Genomic DNA, 21,478 nt, shown 5'->3' on the forward strand with positions numbered 1-21,478 from the left:
ATCCTCAGGCCTTGCAAAGACCATCCTGCAAGGCACTGTACGAGGTGGCAGGAGAAGAGGGAGACAAAAGAAAAGATGGGAAGATAACATCGGAGAATGGACACACTTGAAACTCAGCGAGGCAATGAGAGCTGCCGAGGACAGAGAGGGATGGAGAGAGCTGGTCAGCAGATCGTCTGTGGTGCCCCAACGACCCTCCGGGGTTACGGGATAGGTGAAGGTGAAGGTTCTCATAGAAGATGTGAGACGAGCTGAATGTTAGGTCAGTGAGTCTTAGTTAGTTAGTTAATACTGAAGTAGAATTAACTGCAAAGCTTCAGTGAACCCATTCATACTTTTACTGCCGAACCGTCGTCCCATTCATAATACGATCAATGTAGTCACATTGTTAATGCTAAAATCGATAACCGGGTGATATCGGTTCATCTTTACACCCTCAGTACCGACCCACTTTCACCAATAAAACAAATAAAGACTGAGTAATTTAAACTTACTGAGATCCAGGTGGTCTTCAGGTTCCTGTGTAAGGTGGTATTCAGGTTCCTGTGTAAGGTGGTATTCAGGTTCCTGTTTAAGGTGGTCTTCAGGTTCCTGTGTAAGGTGGTATTCAGGTTCCTGTTTAATAGAAACAGTCGTGGCTGGATAACTGATCTTCACCTGCAGACTGGACTCCACACACTGGTCTGGAATAATATAAAATATAATAAATAATAATAATAATAATTTAATAAGGAATTTGATGTGATATTAACAACTTTCATAAAAAGGCTGCCGCTGATCATGTGTAATGAAAGGAGTATAATATATTTATCATATTAAACTTTATAAACACCTCCTGTATAAAACTGAACCAGACAAAATTCAATTCATTTCACCCAAACCCTAACCTCACAGGGAAGACACGGCTGTTTCGGGAGCCATGGGTGAGTTTTAACCAGCAACGCCGACACCCAAACCCTAACCTCACAGGGAAGACACGGGTGATTTTTAACTGGCAACGCATATCGTGAGCCGTGACTGTTGTCGGCAGTTGCGACGTCGGCCACGAAACAAACCAAGACTGCCGCGGAACTCCACTAATCCCCCCACCTTCCCAGGGAGGTGCCACCCCTCCCTCCGGCAGTGCCGCCCGCGTCTGATTGCCGGTGTCGGAGAATGCACTCGCTCCTTCTGAATTATGGAGGTTTCTCTGCCCGGCAGCAATGATAAAAAGTAAACCCAGCTGCTATAATAGAACAGTGAGAAACATGTAGAACTCAGGATTCACATGGAAACGGTGAGGGCCTCACAGAACGTAGACCAGATGTCTCCCTTTGCGTGGGACAGTCCCTCATTTCTAAGACTTTTCAAGCATCCTACAAAATGAGACCCTGTCCCACATTGTGACTGACAAGCATCAATGTTCAAATGCCCTAATATATTCAGTCCGGTAACAAGACAACTCACCCTTTTTGCCCCTCCAAGTGAGTTGTCCGGACATCTCACCCCGAAAGTCCGGACAACTCACCAGGGGTGAGATGTCTTCACTTTCGGGATGAGTTGTCTGACTGAATATGTAGCCTTTGAGCTCTTTTATATACTTTACTGAATATTGCACAATAATACTTTACTGAATATTCACAAGAATAAAACAGAAGAGTCAAATGTACGGTCAAATGTAATGTAGTTTATTTAAATATAGAAACATTGTAAACAAAGTTTTTGTCTCGAAAAACAGGTGTGTGTGTGTGTGTGTGTGTGTGTGTGTGTGTGTGTGTGTGTGTGTGTGTGTGTTAAACTGTAAAAACTGTAAAACTGTGTTGGCAAATTGTCCATAAAGATGTTAATATTACCTGAACCCCTCCTAATTTATTTACTCCAGATGGCTGAATGGTTATATAAGGTCACTTGTAATTTCTCACATGCTAATGTATAACTAGCAGTAGCCATCATCGTCGTTGTTGGGGGGGGCAGGGGGGGGGGGGGGGGGGGGGGGGGTCAATATTGCTTTGCTATTCAGATGTAATCCAGTCAGTATAAGTAGGCCTATTAGAACTGTGATTGATCATGCGTGCGTTGGGAGTGCAGTCTTAATTAGCAACTTTGTACAGCTGTGAGACTCTGCCTTTGAAGCGCAAACATTATCCACAAACGACCCCCCCCTCCCCCCTCCCCCTAAATGCTGCATAGAGAGTACAACAGTGTTTCACCGGATTTTACTGTTAAATAAATAAATAATTAGCGCGTGACTGCGCATGTCTGTAGGAACCGATAGTTAGATCCGAAATTGAATTAGGCCTACTGTAATGGGTGCCACGGAAAGTACAGACAACTCACCGGGGGGAGCTGTCCGTCCTTTCTCGCCCTACTCGCCCCAGCGGAAAGTACAGACAACTCACCCCGCCATGTCAGAAAGTGAAGACAACTCACCGGGGTGAGTTGTCCAGTATTCGTTAGTCCCCTAATAGTTCCTGATAGATGCCTTTTTAAGCCTTTTAAAATAACATGAGCAATATCCCCAGCTACAGGGGGTAGCACTTATCCTACCCCCTTAGATAGCACTTTTTAGACTTAGATAGCATTTGAAACAGACTTATAGCATGTCATGTAGACAGCACAATAATTGCATTGTATGTAGTCATAGTACATGATGTGGCAGCGGTGGCCGAACAGATAGCGGAGCGGTCTTGATACCGGAAGGCCGCCAGTTCGAATCAGCGGTCCGACACGTTAAAATTACCACCGCTGAAGTGCCCTTGAACAAGGCATTGAACCACTACGATGAAATGTGTTCTATGAGCAGGGCCTGGCTGGAAACAAGTTCTTGAGCTTAGCCCAGATACCCTGGGTAAATATAGTAATCATTTAATTTCATTTCATTTCACATATGTATAGCATAGTTAATATGTATAGTGTCATTATATAGATATGTTCTAGTTACGTTCTTAGCTTACGCATGTTTCTTGATAAATGCATTTTATATATGTGATGTATTCCCATACTTTTGTTCTTGCCTAATGTAAATCGCTCTGGATTAAGAGCGTCTGCTAAATGCCTAAATTGTAATTGTAAATTGTACAGTACCAAGTCGGCCATACCACTGATGAGCACATCAAAACACACACACACACACACACACACACACACACACACACACACACACACACACACACACACACACACACACACACACACACACACACACACACACACACACACACGCAATTGGTGACGACAATAAGTTTTACTCTTATGTACCTGAACACAAGATTTACCAATAAAGAAAAACGTGAAGCTACTGGGAAATGTAGTTCGGTTCAGCTAGCTTAATGCTACCTGTAGCTAAACTGAGTTTACTAACCTGCAGTGTGTAGTTTGGTGGTGTTGGTGTGTGTCTGTGTGTGTAACACACATACCTGCAGTGTGTAGATCGATGTCCATATCAACATCAATGTCCAGCACTTTGTTTTGTTTCTCCAGCAGAGTTTCTAGTGTCTCCATCTCTCTCTGGAAGAGGTTGACCATAACCTGAGCAGCCAAACTGAGACGCTCCAACACAAACACTCTGACATCAAGCTTCACACAACAAACATCAGCACCACCACTCTGCGTTGTCCAAAACACACAATATATCCTCTCCCACCGACGTCATGTGTTCATGTATCTTCAGCCGTACAGACTCCATTTGAGTCGTTTTGACCTCCATTATGAGACGTCGTTTTAGCAGCACCACGATAAAAAACAACCAGAGCTAAAAGCTAACAAACTCCATGTTGCAGTGCTAACCGCAACAACAACGGCACTGTTTTTCAGGCAAATCTAAATTAGCAAATATAAGACTTCCGGGGGACGATCTCTTCAAAATAAGAGTACCCGAAAAAAAGATTAATTTGCACATTAAAACTATAAATTAAGCATTTAAACGATGCTATAGGACACACATTATGTTTCTGTGTAAAAATAAGTAATAAGTAATGTTTCTGTGTAAAGATAAGTAATTAAAAAGTTATCTAAATGGATAAATGCTATTCACTGGAGTGCATGGACTTTATAAAGTGGACACTGGACAAAAATCCCTGCTATGTATCGACTAGTGTGACATATGCACATGTCCGGGGAGACCTCCTCTACAACACCACACTGTCCGCTAAGCAGCAGAGGTGTAAAACAAAAATTGGCACGCCATACAGCGAGGTGAAACATAATTTTTTTTCCCATTTCCAGACTAAAGTCAACTAAAGTGGACACTGGACAAAAATCCCTGCTATGTATCGACTAGTGTGACATACGCACATGTCCGGGGAGACCTCCTCTACAACACCACATGTGCGTATGTCACACTAGTCGATACATAGCAGGGATTTTTGTCCAGTGTCCACTTTAGTTGACTTTAGTCTGGAAATGGGATGTTTTTTGACCTTTCACCTCGCTGTATGGTGTGCCAATTACATTTGTACACCTCTGCTGCTTAGCGGACAGTGTGGTGTTGTAGAGGAGGTCTCCCCGGACATGTGCGTATGTCACACTAGTCGATACATAGCAGGGATTTTTGTCCAGTGTCCACTTTAGTTGACTTTAGTCTGGAAATGGGACATTTTTTTATGTTTCACCTCGCTGTATGGCGTGCCAATTTTTGTTTTACACCTCTGCTGCTTAGCGGACAGTGTGGTGTTGTAGAGGAGGTCTCCACGGACATGTGCGTATGTCACACTAGTCGATACATAGCAGGGATTTTTGTCCAGTGTCCACTTTAGTTGACTTTAGTCTGGAAATGGGACATTTTTTTATGTTTCACCTCGCTGTATGGCGTGCCAATTTTTGTTTTACACCTCTGCTGCTTAGCGGACAGTGTGGTGTTGTAGAGGAGGTCTCCCCGGACATGTGCATATGTCACACTAGTCGATACATAGCAGGGATTTTTGTCCAGTGTCCACTTTAGTTGACTTTAGTCTGGAAATGGGATATTTTTTGACCTTTCACCTCGCTGTATGGTGTGCCAATTAAATTTTTACACCTCTGCTGCTTAGCGGACAGTGTGGTGTTGTAGAGGAGGTCTCCCCGGACATGTGCGTATGTCACACTAGTCGATACATAGCAGGGATTTTTGTCCAGTGTCCACTTTATAAAGTCCATGCACTCCAGTGAATGGACTTGGGCACTCCAGTGCATGGACTTGGGCATTTATCCATTTAGATAACTTTTTTACGTTATTTAATTACTTATTTTTACACAGAAACATAATGTGTGTCTTCACAATAACTGTAATGTAATAACAATACTAATAATGTAATGTAATAATTATTTAATTAACTACGCTTTTATTCTGAAAGCAACCGGATGTCTTAAATTTGCTAGCTCTCAAACAGGAAGTTCTAGATTTGCCAAAAGAACGGTTTCACCTCGCTGTATGGCGTGCCAATTTTTGTTTTACACCTCTGCTGCTTAGCGGACAGTGTGGTGTTGTAGAGGAGGTCTTCACGGACATGTGCGTATGTCACACTAGTCGATACATAGCAGGGATTTTTGTCCAGTGTCCACTTTAGTTGACTTTAGTCTGGAAATGGGACATTTTTTTATGTTTCACCTCACTGTATGGCGTGCCAATTTTTGTTTTACACCTCTGCTGCTTAGCGGACAGTGTGGTGTTGTAGAGGAGGTCTCCACGGACATGTGCGTATGTCACACTAGTCGATACATAGCAGGGATTTTTGTCCAGTGTCCACTTTAGTTGACTTTAGTCTGGAAATGGGACCTTTTTTTATGTTTCACCTCGCTGTATGGCGTGCCAATTTTTGTTTTACACCTCTGCTGCTTAGCGGACAGTGTGGTGTTGTAGAGGAGGTCTCCACGGACATGTGCGTATGTCACACTAGTCGATACATAGCAGGGATTTTTGTCCAGTGTCCACTTTATAAAGTCCATGCACTCCAGTGAATAGCATTTATCCATTTAGATAACTTTTTAATTACTTATTTTTACACAGAAACATAATGTGTGTCTTATAGCATCATATAGCATCATTTAAATGCTTCATTTGTAGTTTTAATGTGCAAATTAAACTTTTTTTCAATACTCTAGAGGGTACTCTTATTTTGAAGAGATCGTCCACCGGAAGTCTTATATTTGCTCACTAGATTTGCCAAAAGAACAGTGCTCAGTGGGGCGCGCTGCTACATGGTGGTTGTTAGCCTTTAGCTCTGTGGTTGTTTTTCATCGTGGTGTGCTACTAAAAACGGACGTCAAAACGTGTCAAATGGAGTCTGTACGGCTGAAGATACATGAACACATGACGTCGGTGGGAGAGGACATATTGTGTGTTTTGGACAAACAGCAGCAGAGTGGTGGTACTGATGTTTGTTGTGTGAAGCTTGATGTCAGAGTGTTTGTGTTGGAGTGCCTCAGTTTGGCTGCTCAGGTCATGGTCAACCTCTTCCAGAGAGAGATGGAGAGACTAGAAACTCTGCTGGAGAAACAAAACAAAGTGCTGGACATTGATGTTGATATGGACATCGATCTACACACTGCAGGTATGTGTGTTACACGCACGCACGCACGCGCACACACACACACCACCACCACCAAACTACATAATGCAGGTTAGTAAACTCTGAACAACACCACCTTAGCTACAGGTAGCATTAAGCTAGCTGAACTGAACTACATTTCCCAGTAGCTTATTGTCCTCACCAATTACAGGTGTGTGTGTGTGTGTGTGTGTGTGTGTGTGTGTGTGTGTGTGTGTGTGTGTGTGTGTGTGTGTGTGTGTGTGTGTGTGTGTGTGTGTGTGTGTGTGTGTGTGTGCGCGCCTGATTGGCCTAATATTGCATATCATTTTGTTATTAAACCCCTCTGGCATCTCACTTTTTTTTCCTTTTGTTTTTAATAAATGTGGTCATAAGTGGTATGGCCGACTTGGTACTGTAGCTTAGGAGATATTGCTAATGTTATTTTAAAGGCTTAAAACGGCTTAAAAATGCATCCATCAGGAAAAGAGACATTGAGAGAGCTTTACAACAGAAAGCCAACTATTAGGGGACTAACTATATTAGGGCATTTCAACATTGATGCCTGGCAGTCACATTGTCACAATGTGGTACAGGGTCTCATTTCGTGGGACGCTTGAAAAGTATTGTAATACCCTCCATTGACTCCCCACTCATCCAATTTGGTTTGTGATCTGCTTGTCTTAAACAACGTTAAACTCACCAACATTGCAGCTGTAGTCCAAGCTTGTATTATCCTCTTTCAATCTGCCGAGCTTGTTTTTCATAAAAATCCATGTTACATGTTATGAGCTACTTTCTGTCAAGAAATTCTGTGCAGGTGATTATTTTTCTAAGTGCTAGAGTTTGGAAGCACTCGTCATAAGTCACTGAACCTGTTTCGAATTTGCACATAATGCAGGAGGCAGCAGCGCGATCCGTTAACACAAACGAGTGCTTCCAAACTGCAACACTTAGAAAAAGAATCACCTACAGAGGATGTCTTGACAGAATGTAGCTCATAACATGTCTACGGGGGATTTTTATGAAAAATAAGATCGGCAGATTGAAAGAGGATAATTCAAGCTTGGACTACAGCTGCAATGTTTGAGTTTAACGTTGTTTAAGACAAGCAGATCACAAACCAAATTGGATGAGTGGGGAGTCAATGGAGGGTATTGTAACTCTAGATTCATCCCATTGTAAACAAATCTAGAGTTGCAAATTGCGGCTAGCAAAGGGAGACATCTGGTCTCCGTTCTGTGCTCACCGTTTCCATGTGAATCCTGAGATCTACATGATTCTCACTGTTCTATTATAGCAGCTGGGTTTACTTTTGTATCATTGCTGTCGGGCAGAGAAACCTTGTATCTCCATAATTCAGAAGGAGCGAGTGCATTCTCCGGCACCGGTGATCAGACGCAGCACTGCCGGGGGGATGGGCGGCACCTGCCCGGGAAGGTGGGGGGATTAGTGGAGTTCCGCGGTAGTGTTGGTTCGTTTCGCGGCCGACGCCGCAACTGCCGACAACAGTCGCGGCTCCCGATATGCGTTGCCAGTTAAAAATCACCTGTGTCTTCCTTGTGAGGTTAGTGTCTCGGGTAGGGTGTCGGACTGCTGCCGCCGGTGCCAGAAAATGCACTCTCTCTCACATAATTTAACCTTTGATATTTTTTTGTAAATTAATGTCCTAATCATCATTCTACAGTGTCACCTGTGATGTGTCGATGAGGCGGACAACGACTGTATGTTCATTATTATGATGAACAATCACATTAATATATGACAAAAGTAACCAAAATAGCCGATCTACAAGCTTTTCATTTTTATTTTTCATTTCATTTTCATTTTCTGAAAAGTAACAGTTTTGGACATAAGAGGTTTCCACCTCACAGCAACAATATTATACCTACTTGTGTTATCTATTTCAGGATCATTAATCTGTTAATAAACTGATTGGCTGTTTCAAATATGCAATGCAAAAATACTGCTTGCTAGATGTTCTTTCATTTTGTTCTTTCATTTAAAAAAAAAAAACCAAAAAACATTCTGATTCATAATTTAAATTAATTTAGTCTGGTTCAGTTTTATACAGGAGTTGTTTATAAAGTTTTATATCAAAAATACATTATAGTTCTTATTCATGACACATGATCAGCCTTTTTATGAAAGTTATTAATATCACATGAAATTCCTTATTCAATGATTTATTGTATTCCTTTATTCCAGACCAGTGTGTGGAGTCCTGTCTGCAGGTGAAGATCAGTTCTCCAGCCACGACTGTTTCTATTAAACAGGATCCTGAAGACCACCTTAAACAGGAACCTGAAGATAAACGGGAACATGAAGACCACCTGGCTCTCAGTAAGTTTAAATTACTCTGTCTTTATTTGTTTTATTGGTGAAAGTGGGTAGTAAGTTTAAATTACTCTGTCTTTATTGGTTTTATTGGTGAAAGTGGGTAGTACTGAGAGTGTAAAGATGAACCGATATGACCCTGTCGATTTTAGCATTAACAATGTGACTACATTGATGGTATTATGAATGGGACGACGGTTCGGCAGTAAAACTATGAATGGGTTCACTGAAGCTTTGTAGTTAATTCTACTTCACTATTAACACCCTCCGCGCCATTGCCGACGATTAAAGTCAATAATTGAAGCCTAATTTTGATACTGACGCTTAACGCCATTGCCGACGGCCTTCGGCAATTGAGCTTTATAGCGCGTTCGATTGCTTGAGCCAAAATGCTACTCACGTTAGCCGGTTAGCTAGCTGTGTTGTTAGCACAGCACTGGATCGCCCATCTTAGATCGTCGTCACCATAAGAATCCATTCTATCCATTTATTTCAATCGCCTGTATCTCCTATTCCTTGTCCCAGATGGCATTTTGTTCAAAACAGCGTTTCTTTGACGGCACAGATCTGACAATGTAGAGATCTCCAGAGCTCCGGTCTGGATTCAGATTGTAAACAAGGCCTGCCCAGCTCCGTGTAGATTCCAAGGTTATGACTACTGCTCATGGACCGGCTTTTCAAAATAAGAGCTCAAATTTAAAAAATGCTGGCGTGAATTAGATCCTAATTCTTCAATAAATGCTAAGTGTTAACTAACCTGCTGAAGAAGACTCACTGACCTACCATTCAGCTCGTCTCACATCTTCTATGAGAACACTACAATGTAAACAAACGGCCATACAGCACAGAGCACAGTAAGCGCACCATCAAAGTTCAATAGGCCTATCTCACAGCCCGCTTTTCACGCCCACTTCCGGTAAATAGTGGTGTCTTTAACATTAGCATTTACACGTTTTTTTCTCTGGAGAATCTAAGTACATTTTCTAATGTAAAAATGTGACAGACCAATATTATTATGAAGCAAACAAGATGGTAAATCAGCTCGAACAGATAGAACAAACCTTACCTTGAGAAAACAAAAGTTGTAGACTTCTTAAATTACATCTGTTAACATGTAGCGTCTATGGAGTGACGTCACGCTATCACCACTAACCCCAAAAGGGGGCGTATTAAGGGGGGCGGGGAAATTCTGTGAGATTTTCCCTGAGATTTAGGAAAAGCACTGAGGTACAAGATTCAAACCTTTTATAGAGTCTCTTTGTATTTTTTCCTAGACTTTCTGCACATTCTTGTGTGTAAAGAGGAGGTCTCACCTGAAGAGGAGAGGAGCTCCAGTCGGTTCCAGGAGGAACCACAACCTCCACAGATTAAAGATGAACAAGAGGAGCTACTTCAAAGACCAGAAGAGGCTGGTGGGTCAATGATGCAATAAAAATACAGCTTAAAGAAATACTGGTTAAATAAATACTTTTACATTTTGAAATACATTTTGAGTAGGGCTGTCAAATGATTAAACATTTTAACCAGATTAATCTCAGTTTAAAAAATATATGAATCACGATTAATCAGCATTCAAACTATGTCCAAGATTATGCCATGTTTTACAAGATCACGATACCACACATGTTGAGCAGCTTGTAGATTGGGTATTTGTGTTACTTTTTGACTTTTTTTCGATATCATTTTTATTTTCACCTGATGTTTACATACTGTAGATTGATAGATAGATAGATAGATAGATAGATGGATAGATAGATCTTCATTGTTATTGCTTGCACGAAACAATGAAAGTTGAGTTCAGAGCTTCACCACTGGCATACAAATAAACACACTGTAATAAATAATACCCAAAGTGCAACAGTGCTAGTGCAACGTAATAGTGCAGTGTAATAATAATAGAGTTCAGAAATGCAAAGTCCAAAGTTCAATGCATAGTCCAAGCCCAGTACAGTACACTTATAATACTATAGAGGAGGGTCAGGGATGGGGGAAGCGGGGGGGCAGGTTGTTCATTCAGCAGCCTGACAGCCTGTGGGTAGAGGCTGTTGGTCAGTCTGCTGGTTCTGGACCGGATAGATCGGTATCTCCTACCAGAGGGCAGACGTTGGATAAGATGGTGTGCTGGGTGGAACTGGTCCTGTAGGATGTTATTGGCACAGCGTACGCAGCGGGAGGTGAAGACTGTGGAGATCTCTGGGAGACTGGTCCCAATGATCCTCCCTGCTAGCCTGGCTAATAAGCCAGACCGAATCAGCCGTTGGCAAAATAAATTGCCTGCCGGCCGATTACGACAGTGTGATTTGAGTCTGGCTTATTAGCCAGGCTACCTCCCTGCAGCCTTGACCTACCAACCTGCAAGCATTTTGTGTACCTACCACACAATTCTAGGTGTCTATATGCAGGTAGGAACTGCGCAATAACAACTACTACACCATTTTTGGGGATGCAGGGTGAAATTCAGTGAAAGCCCCCCAACGGCTTCTGCCAGAAATAGTTGAGGGAAGCCTAAGGGTGAAATCCGGTGAAATTAGCCCCCAGCTGCTTCTGCCAGAAATATGGCTTTTGGCTTTTAGTGAACTCCGGCAGCCTGATTGAATGCAGAGCTCTGCATGAGCTCATCAGCTGTAAACTCTGTCTAACACAGTACACAGATAGATATATTAATATTAGTTTAGAACTTCTAACCTCGCGGATAGGGTCTGTTCTCATAGTGCCTGTTTTTGCTTCGGTGTAAATCTGTCGTGAAGGGAACATGCACAGCTGAACTGCAAGCCCACACCACATTGCATCAGCGAAGCTTGTAGGCTTTCAGATCGGCGGGGGCGGGGCTATCTCAGCTCGCTCTTGCTTGCCTGTGTCTGCTTCTGTGTCAGTGAATGAGAAGCAGTCAGCACTGTAGGCAGCTAGCTCCTCTCTGCTTCAGTGCTTCTACGGACGGACAATGCAAATATTACATATACACCTTCGCTGTTGTCATAATCAAGTGACGTTTTGGGGGGGAAGTTTGAAGGGAGAGAGTGACTGACTGAGCGACTCCAGCCTTCCTCCGCGCTAAATCAATGATGAGAGAGACAGAGAGCGGTGTCGGTGACATTTGCGCGGACGGACGTGCACAACACACAGACAACAGTGAATGTGAATGAATATACAGACTATATCTATTAATTGAATACATTAATTCATGGAATGGAAATATTGATTGAATACTTGATTTCTTTCATTTTATATGTACACTTAAATAAGCTGATACTGATACTAATGATCATATTATATAATGAAAATCATGCACAGGAATGTGGTTTTATTTAGGCAACATGATCATTGTGATGTATGCTCAATCTGTCACTCAGTCACTGGGGATAGACAGCCTGTGCTTTGACATTTACACTTTACACATATTTATTGATAGACTGTAGTGTAACTCAGTCTGAGCAAGTACAGTATAATAATACTCCATTAGTGCAATGTACTACAATTCTGGTGAGAAAATTGCTATAACATTATAATGTAAACAAACGGCCACACTATTTACAGCACAGAGTGCAGTCAGTGCACCATCAAAGTTCAATTTTGGAAAATGTGGTAATCTGTTGATACTTTTTCCAGCAACTACTCTGCATTGAGGTACAAGATTCAAACCTTGTAGGCATTTAGCAGACACTCTTAATCCAGAGTGATTTACAGTAAGCAATAACAAAACATGGTAATACATCAAATGCATAAAAACAATCATCAAGAATCATACGTAAGCTAAGAACCTAATAGTGGAATATATATATAATGAAACTATGTTTATACACTATAGAGTGCAATGTCTACATAAAATGCTATCTAAGTTACGTAAGTTGAGCCTTTGCATAGGCCTGTAAGGTCGTCGAGGCCAGGGCAAGTGCTAAGGCAAGTGCTACGGACTAAGGTGGTCTTTACACGAGAATGGTGTTCATAGAAAACGGCAAAATAAAGTTTGATCGTTTGATGGTGTCCCTTTAGACGAGAACAGTGTTTTCAGGAGGTGAAAACGCAACAAAGTGAAACCACCTTCCAGAGTGGAAATCTTTGAGAATGCCGTTTTATCCCTTCTCCATGTAAACAGGCAAAACGGTGAATCCGCAAAACTTATGACATCATGGCTCACAGCGCATATTTATTACATTGATGCAGAGCCATATGGAGTTCCTGAACAAGCCTCCCTCCTCGCCTACAAAGCGCTGCTCATCAGCGATGGTGAATGTAAAACCATGATGTAAATAAAATGCCTTGCGATAGGCGGCAGCAGCGTTTATGTAGCCTAATGTATTATAAAATATATAACCATCCCGTGGCGCGCTCTGCCTGCATGCTATGGGCTGTCTGTCAGCGCGTTATAGAAAGCAGGCAGCGAGCGACGGCCTCAACCACGTTGTGTTCTGGAAGCAAAACCCTGATAGGGTTGCGTGAAGGGGGAGATGGCTCTTCTTCTTGTACGTAACGTGGGTGACTGGTCTATTTGGCAGCCTGTTACCGCCATCTAGTGACATTATAGCGTTTTCATAAAGTGTGCGTTCTGGTGTAAAGGGTCAATAAAAAATTAGAACGCAACGGGACTTTGACGTTTTATCTCGATGGTCGCCGTCTAAAAGAGGCCTAAGATGGAGTCTGAAGTGGTGGGTTTTCAGGCTACGCCGGAAGATTGAGAGTGAGTCTGCAGTTCTGATTGCAATGGGAAGTGCATTCCATAGTTTGTTTGTTTGTTTTTTCTTTTTAGATATTGTTTGGGGCTTTTCTGCCTTTATTGATAGATTTACAGTAGGTAGACAGGAAATGGGGAGAGAGATGGGCAGAGAAGACACACAGTAAAGTTCGTCGGGATCGGGACTCGAACCCGCAAAATACTGTCATGCTGTATTACCAGCCAAGGTTCCATAGTTTTGGAGCCAGAAGGGAGAAGAGTTTGGGACGTGTGGAGCGCTGTCCCGGCGCTTTTAGTGAATGTACTTCCAGCTTCCCTGCGTTGGCTGATCTGAGCACGCGGGAGGGTTTGTAGGGTCCGATAACAAGAATGCAAGAACACAAACCCCCAAAAAACATGCTCACTCCGGGTGTGGTAGGCTACTTAAAAGGAACAAAATCACACCTGTGTGAAGTGAGGGGCGCTTTTATCATCTTACAACATGATGATGTAAAACAAACATTGAGACATAACACACATTAAGTTCTCTTTATTGTCAGTGGTGTTTTTAAAACAAACATTGAACTAAAAACAAACATTAAACCTGTATATAGGAGGGGATAGTGCCCCTCAACAATCAGGTGTGAAATCATGAGTCATAATTAGCAAGCAGTGGTTTTTGAAACATTAAAGTCATGCAAGGTAACACACATCACAAAATTCCAGCCGCCAGACCACAAACATGTCAATAACGCAAAGGCTATACTAGTGCAGCGCCATATCAACATCATTCAAAACGAGGCGTTTAAGTGTAAATGACAAATGTGTTACAATCGATAATATGCTGTCTCGTTCTTACAACTTTGTTGCATTACCTCAAACGACAGTCATGACCGAACTGAAGAAGTTCTGACGACAGTGTAGCTCTGACGAAAGATAACGTTCATATGTGAGCTTGCTTGTAGGTCAGATACTTTCAGCGAGCAACGCAGCCATAAGGCAAAATATAAATGCCTGAAGTGTAAAGCCAAATGTATCCTTTGCTATATGACGGGGTCCCGCAGCGAAAATAGCCGCTCTACAAGCTAATCTGGTTGTCCTCCTTTTGAATACTTTGCAGGGCCTTTGCTCCTAGACCATAAGGGTCGTAACACATTGTATTTTTTTTTTGTAGAATTGATGCACGTCCCTGTGTGTAAACAGGAGGTTCCACCTGAAGAGGAGAGGAGCTCCAATCTGGTCCAGGAGGAACCACAAGCTCCAGAGATTAAAGAGGAACAAGTGGCGCTACTTCACACACCAGAAGAGGCTGGTGGACAAAGGTTGACATTACTAGCAGTGAAAAGTGAAGATGATGATGAAAACAGAGAGACAGAGCCTGTAGCCGGCACCTCTACATCAGCTTGTGCTTCCATGTGTACAGTTGAGGACTGTGGAACGTCACAACCAACTAGTGACAACCAGCTCCTCTCTTCACACTGTTCTGAAGCTGATACTGAAGACAGTGATGATTGGGAGGAGACTAGGGGAGATCAGTCAGCTTTAAACACACTGAAATCACAAAACACACAACATGTGGGAGGACAGCACAAGCTGTCCCAGGACCTGAAATCGTCAAAACAAACTGACTCCATGAGGAGTCACACACGGAAGAAACATTTAAATTCAGTCAGACAACTCAAGAAGGATGTAATATATATTTATTGAATATAGATGAGCAATACAGTATATTTATTATGGTTTGGCGATGTATTGGATCTGCTTTTTAGGTACTTAGATCAAGCGCATCAGTCCCGACCATAGGGACTCTGAATCCCCCGTACCTAAACAGTAGATCCAAAACGACAGGTGGTAGCTGGGGTGGAGGTGGGTGCGCAGAAGGTTTGTATACAGCGGCACGCTGATACAGTAGCAGCAAGCAAGTTGTATACTGCAGCACGCAGGTATACGGTAGCAGCAGCGAGCAAGCAAGCAGAAGGAGGAATGCAAACCTCCGGTTAAAGTAGCCGGTATGAAGATGGAGTGAGTGTGTGATTGGCTGAGTGAATCATGTGAATGGGAGCGTGATGCTGAGGCGGTACTGAGGTTCCCTGACTGAACTTGCTCTGCGCATGTCTACGACAGGCGCAAATGCTCATTTGTACAGAGTGTGGCAAAATGTTTAATCTAAAGGGGAATTTAAAAACACACATGAGGATTCATACAGGCGAAAAGCCCTTCTCTTGTACAGTTTGTGGTACAGGCTTTACTAAGGTGTGTAACCTAAAATCACACATGATGACTCATACAGGCGAAAGGCTATTTTCTTGTACAGTATGTGGTAAAGGCTGTGTTACCACAAGTGATGTAAAAACACACATGAGGATTCATACAGGCGAAAAGCCCTTCTCCTGTACAGTTTGTGGTACAGGCTTTACTCAGGCGGGTACTCTAAAAACACACATGATGACTCATACAGGCGAAAGGCCATTCTCTTGTACAGTATGTGGTAAAGGCTGTGTTACCAAAGGTCATCTAAAAAGACACATGATGCCTCATACAGGCGAAAAGCCCTTCTCCTGTACAGTATGTGGTACAGGCTTTACTCAGGCGTGTCATGTAAAAACACACATGATGACTCATACAGGCGAAAAGCCATTTTCTTGTACAGTATGTGGTAAAGGCTGTGTTACCAAAGGTCATCTAAAAAGACACATGAAGACTCATACAGGCGAAAAGCCTTTAGTTTAAGTCATAATGATCAGTCAGTCTAATCCAGGATGACAATGATGCAAAAGCAGAGGAATCTGCCAATCTGCTAATCTGACAATATCAACATGACTGAATAAAATACACATTAATAGTTCCTTGTGATGGAGTTTAATTTGTATCTTGTGTATGGATCTTATTTTCTATTCAACATGATGGAATTTCATTTTTATTTTAGCTTGCATTATTCCCTCCAGCTCATAGGTTACTGGTAGTACAATATGAGCATCAGTGTGTGTGTCCACATTTGTCAGTATTTAACAAGTCTTATGCATTCACATTCATGCAATAATTATGTTCATTGCTATGCAGTAAATGATGGTGCAGTAGTTCACAAGCTGCTGGGTTTGTGTAGATCAGGGGTGTCTGCTACATCTTACATAATGTACCTTCAGACCAGCCACATACATGTATGCATTGCAGTTAAACAATTCTATTTGTATTTTACTATCATTTTTTAATTTCAATGCTCTTTTGTCAGGTGTGTGCTGTTAACAAAAAGTATAACTTCGCCTTGTTTTAGCCTTATTTCACATTACTAAACCAGACATTTGAGGTAAAGTAAATCAATAAATAGCCTTTTTTATTGATCTCTTCAGAATGACAAGGAACAATGAATCCTGACAAATTATACTCTGGTCAAGGCCCATGCCACATATAGGCACTGGCCGTTTCGTGTTCGAGTCCCGCTCATGACGACCTTTGCTGCATGTCTCTCCCCCTTCTCTCTCTCCCTCTTTCCTGTCTATCTTCACTTGTAACTATCAATAAAGGCAAAAATGTATGTCGCTGTCTGTCGTTCTCCCTCTGCTCTGTTTCGGGAGTTTGTTTGTTTTTCCGTCGGGAGCTCAGCTCGCAAAACCACCACGGAGCAAAGCCACACCGAGCACTGCTGTCGACCCCTGTGTCCTCCTGGCCGTGGCGTGTGTGGGTGGAAGGGGTGGGGGGCAGAGGAACGGGGAGGCGGGGGAACGGGGGGAGCTACGGGAGGCAGTTTAGGAATAGCACGTTTGCGTTGTACTGGCTATACTGCGAGCCTGGGAACCCCGCCTCCCCGTTCCTCTGTCCCCACACGCACTCATCTCTAATTACAGAGATCCGATATCCAATAATATGCAGCAGGGTCAAATCGGCCGATAACGATATATTACATTAATAGATATTATATTTATATTGAGGTCATTGCTGAAATATCAGTCAATACCGACGGAAAATATCGGTGAAAATCGGTTCAATACCAATAATGCTTTTATTAAATATCGGCCGATATATCAATATGCTACTGATAATATTGTGCATCACTAATTGCTATGGGACATGCGAGTTGGACCTAGACAAGCCTGACAATAAAGTGTCTGACAACAATACCAAGTAATGAATATAAGAAACAACAACGTACCTTTTTATTTTGCTACCTTTATTGAATACAACAATATATCATATTTTATGACATTGTATGGTGAGTTTAATAGAACCTACTTAAGTTTAAAGAACCTATTCAGAGGCTTCTTTTCCCTGTGAAAAGAGTAATATACTTTTAGACCACATTCAACATTCATCTGAATGATGAATGAAAATAGAAGATCAGAAAATAGCAGATCTGCAAGCTCACGACACGTCGAGCTCGTAGATCGGCTATTTACGGTCATTATCTATTTTAAGTTGAAAGAGTATTTGATGTGATCAAACTAGGAATAGGATACAAGTTTAGAAGCATCTTCCATTAACATGAATTGCCTCAGAAATGTCATAAAAGCAAAGAGTTTTAATGCCGCAAAATAAAATAAAAATAAAATGCTGTTATGGTTCCTTCCTACAAAAACACATAAGGCAAAATGTTCATATAATTCAAAATGGTGGGTGATCTAGATGTCAGAGGTCAAAAGTAAGAGCACGAAACGTGTTCGGCATGAGGAGACGCATATGTGTATCGATGGTTCATTGCCGACGGTCAAACGGTTCATGAGCTATGCGTGGTCAAAGTTTGCATTTTCAATTGAGTGCTATAGCGCCACCCTTTGGCAAATGGTTGTGGTCTTCGCATCCTCACCGTTTGGCAAGGCCCTCTACCATATTTCCAAATTTCGCAAAAAAAAAGACAGAACTGCTATTTTTGGCGGAAGGAGAAAAAAAAAACTAACAATAAAGGACCAAGTCCTTTCAGGACTGCTTGGTCCTTTAATAACATTTTTTTAAACCAAGACCATGTTTTGGTCCAGTATGTTAAAGTGAATGAGTGAATGTGCTATTTTTGTTTAATAATTAATGTTACATAGCATTGCAATCAGAGTTTTTTTGTTCAGTAACAGGGGTCTTCTTGTCTCTCCAGGTGTTATGTAGCGCTATATTGGATCACTCCAATATATGATATTTCCGCCACCAGGCGGAGCCATCGAGTGGACTTAGGGATGATTCCCGTGCTAATACACGGGAAGTGATGTGTGGCGGACGCGTGTGTGCGTTAAGTCTGAGCATGACACTGGCAGTGTTGATGTAGGAGTATAAATAGTAACACCTCAAATGCAGCTAAAATTATGATTTAAATTAAACTTCAGTTTTATGAAATTGAATCCAAGCAAAACAAATAAATAGTGTGAGTGTTTCTCTGTCACTTGACAGATTGAAATCAGTGAACACAGATTTGATTGATTTGATTGTCTATATGGAAGTCCATAGGCCCAATAATTAAAAAATAATTACCACAATGAAATAAATTAAAAACATAATTATATAAATACAAAATACAATTAAATAAATAAAAAATACAATTTTATAAATACATTTATTTATTTATTGTGTAATGTTTTTTATATCATTGGGGTTTCTATTTATTTCTTTGTGTTTCTTATTTATTTCATTGTGTTTCTTATTTATTTCATTGTGACTTTTAATGTCCACTTATATATATTACATGATGCCACTTTTAGCTATTTAATCAAGTCCAAAAAATAAATATTGCAATGAAATGAATAAAATCCACTATTAAATAAATAATACAATTTTATATAAAAAACGCAATGAAATAAATACAAAATGCAATTTAATAAATAAATACATTTATTTATTTTTTGAGTTTTTAATTTAATGCTGTCTTTTCATAAGAATGGCTTCCATTTACCGAATAATGTCTTGACATCGCCGTCTGTCAATCAAGAGGAACGGGGCGGGACCATAGGGCGGGACCTATTTTCTGGTTGGGTAATCCCTTGCTCTGGATTACTTTGGTAGCAAGAGTGTCTGGCTGCAGACCAGGAAGTGGACCCCTCGGCCGTCCCTGGGCCGTTTCGGACGGGGGGAATCTCGTTCGAACCGGGCCGCCGTCCCGGACGCGCTCCCGGGGGTCTCGTGCCCAGGTGGGGGTCCGCGGGGGTCCGCGGGGTATCTCGGCCGTCCCTGGGCCGTTTCGGATGGGGGGAATCTCGTTCGAACCGGGCCGCCGTCCCGGACGCGCTCCCGGGGGTCTCGTGCCCAGGTGGGGGTCCGCGGGGTATCTCGGCCGTCCCTGGGCCGTTTCGGACGTGGGGAATCTCGTTCGAACCGGGCCGCCTGGTGTAAAACTGTCACAACATGTGGACCCACTAAAACAAAGCCAGACATTTTTTTATTTTTTCATCCGAAATCAACAAGATTGTGCACTTGATGACAAGTTTTTGATTATTGGCATGGTGTTCGGTATGGTTATAAGGTTTTCAAAAACCATCACAAACGAGTTGGGCTCGCCCCCTAGTGGTCTGTTTGCAATTAATCTAAATTTAAAGTATATGGTTTAAAACCAAAATAATTGATAAAAGAGATTTTCCAATGGATTCTATTAGTATTGGGTATGCTAAATAACATACTAAAACATTGGGGGAAAATAACTGGAAAGGCATCATTTTCAAGATGGTGTCCAGGATGGCTGCCACGAGCAAACCTCTTGAGCCCCATTGCCCCCGCCGGTGGGGGCAGCGGCTGTCCACCTCTGAACAGCGCTCAGCGGGTCAATGGAGACCCAATTGGTCTCCGGTTCCAACTCTGATGTTGCGGATTTACCCCCATTTACCTCCCTGGGGTTTAAGAGGTTAAAATGCCTATAAACTGGGTTGTAATACATACAAAATCATAACAATTATGCACTTGGTGACAAGTTTTTTAATTTTGGCATGGTGTTAGGTATGGGCATAAGGTTTTCAAAAACCATTGCAAACGAGTTGGGCTCGCCCCCTAGTGGTCCGTTTGCATGTTCATCATCATCATTTTTTGACCGCGGTCGAGAACGTGGATTTCACAATATCACGCCAGACTTCCCGGTCCTTCATTGCCATCCCCAGTTCCTGCTTACTGATACCTGTTTCCCTAGCGATGACAGGAACGACAGTTTTCTACCTCTGGTCTGCTTTGAGGCACGACTCCAGAGAAGAAGGGAAGATATAACCTCATTGTCAGCTCTGTAGCAGTGGTCGGCAAACTGTGTTCTTCTGGATCGGACTAGTGAAGAAACACGGGGAAGGTTGATTAGTCGATGGGTGGCTCTTCCTAGACAGATTTTGCTCTCTCATTAGAAGGCGGGTGTAAGTGCCATCCAACCGTTTCTCTAGTTTCTTTGAAAGTGTCCATGACTCGGAGCCATAGAGTAGAATCGGCTCAACGGTCAATGTCACTCCCAACGGACTCAGAACGAGGCAAGGTAGTTCTTTTATCACTGGTAGATTTATTGTCTGTCACACAATTCATCCACTACGTCAAACTGTTGTAAACAAAGCATAAAAGACGAACATTCAGATTAGAACCAAATCAATACAGAATCATCATCATCATAAGAAACAACAAATGCAGAAAGGAAACACAAACACACCTCACTGGCGCTGCTGCATAAACCGAAGGGAATGAAAGGACATCTTTGCCCTCTGAAGTGCCCATAAACACAGCGACACTGAAATACAATGAATTCCATGAATAAGACATTTAAACCACACAATGTCAATATGTCTTGATGTAACGGTTACAACTCTAAACACACGAACCTGTTGGTCAGCGACACGCTGTAAACAAACCGCCCGGCATCTCTACGGAACGGAAGTGTAACAATGATTGTGAACCATCGCCAACTCACGCCATATATGGGCATAGCACCGGAAATGACGGAACTACAACTCGTAAATATACCTTTTACCCAAATAAATATTTAGAAAATAATAAACTTAGAAAACTATCACATTGCAACAAAATGACACATGACAGCAGTAACAGTCAACATATATCCTATGTTAAATAGGCCAGCATT

Source organism: Electrona antarctica (genome assembly GCF_951216825.1).
Source record: "Electrona antarctica genome assembly, contig: scaffold_25, whole genome shotgun sequence".
NCBI classification, from domain to species: Eukaryota; Metazoa; Chordata; class Actinopteri; order Myctophiformes; family Myctophidae; genus Electrona; species Electrona antarctica.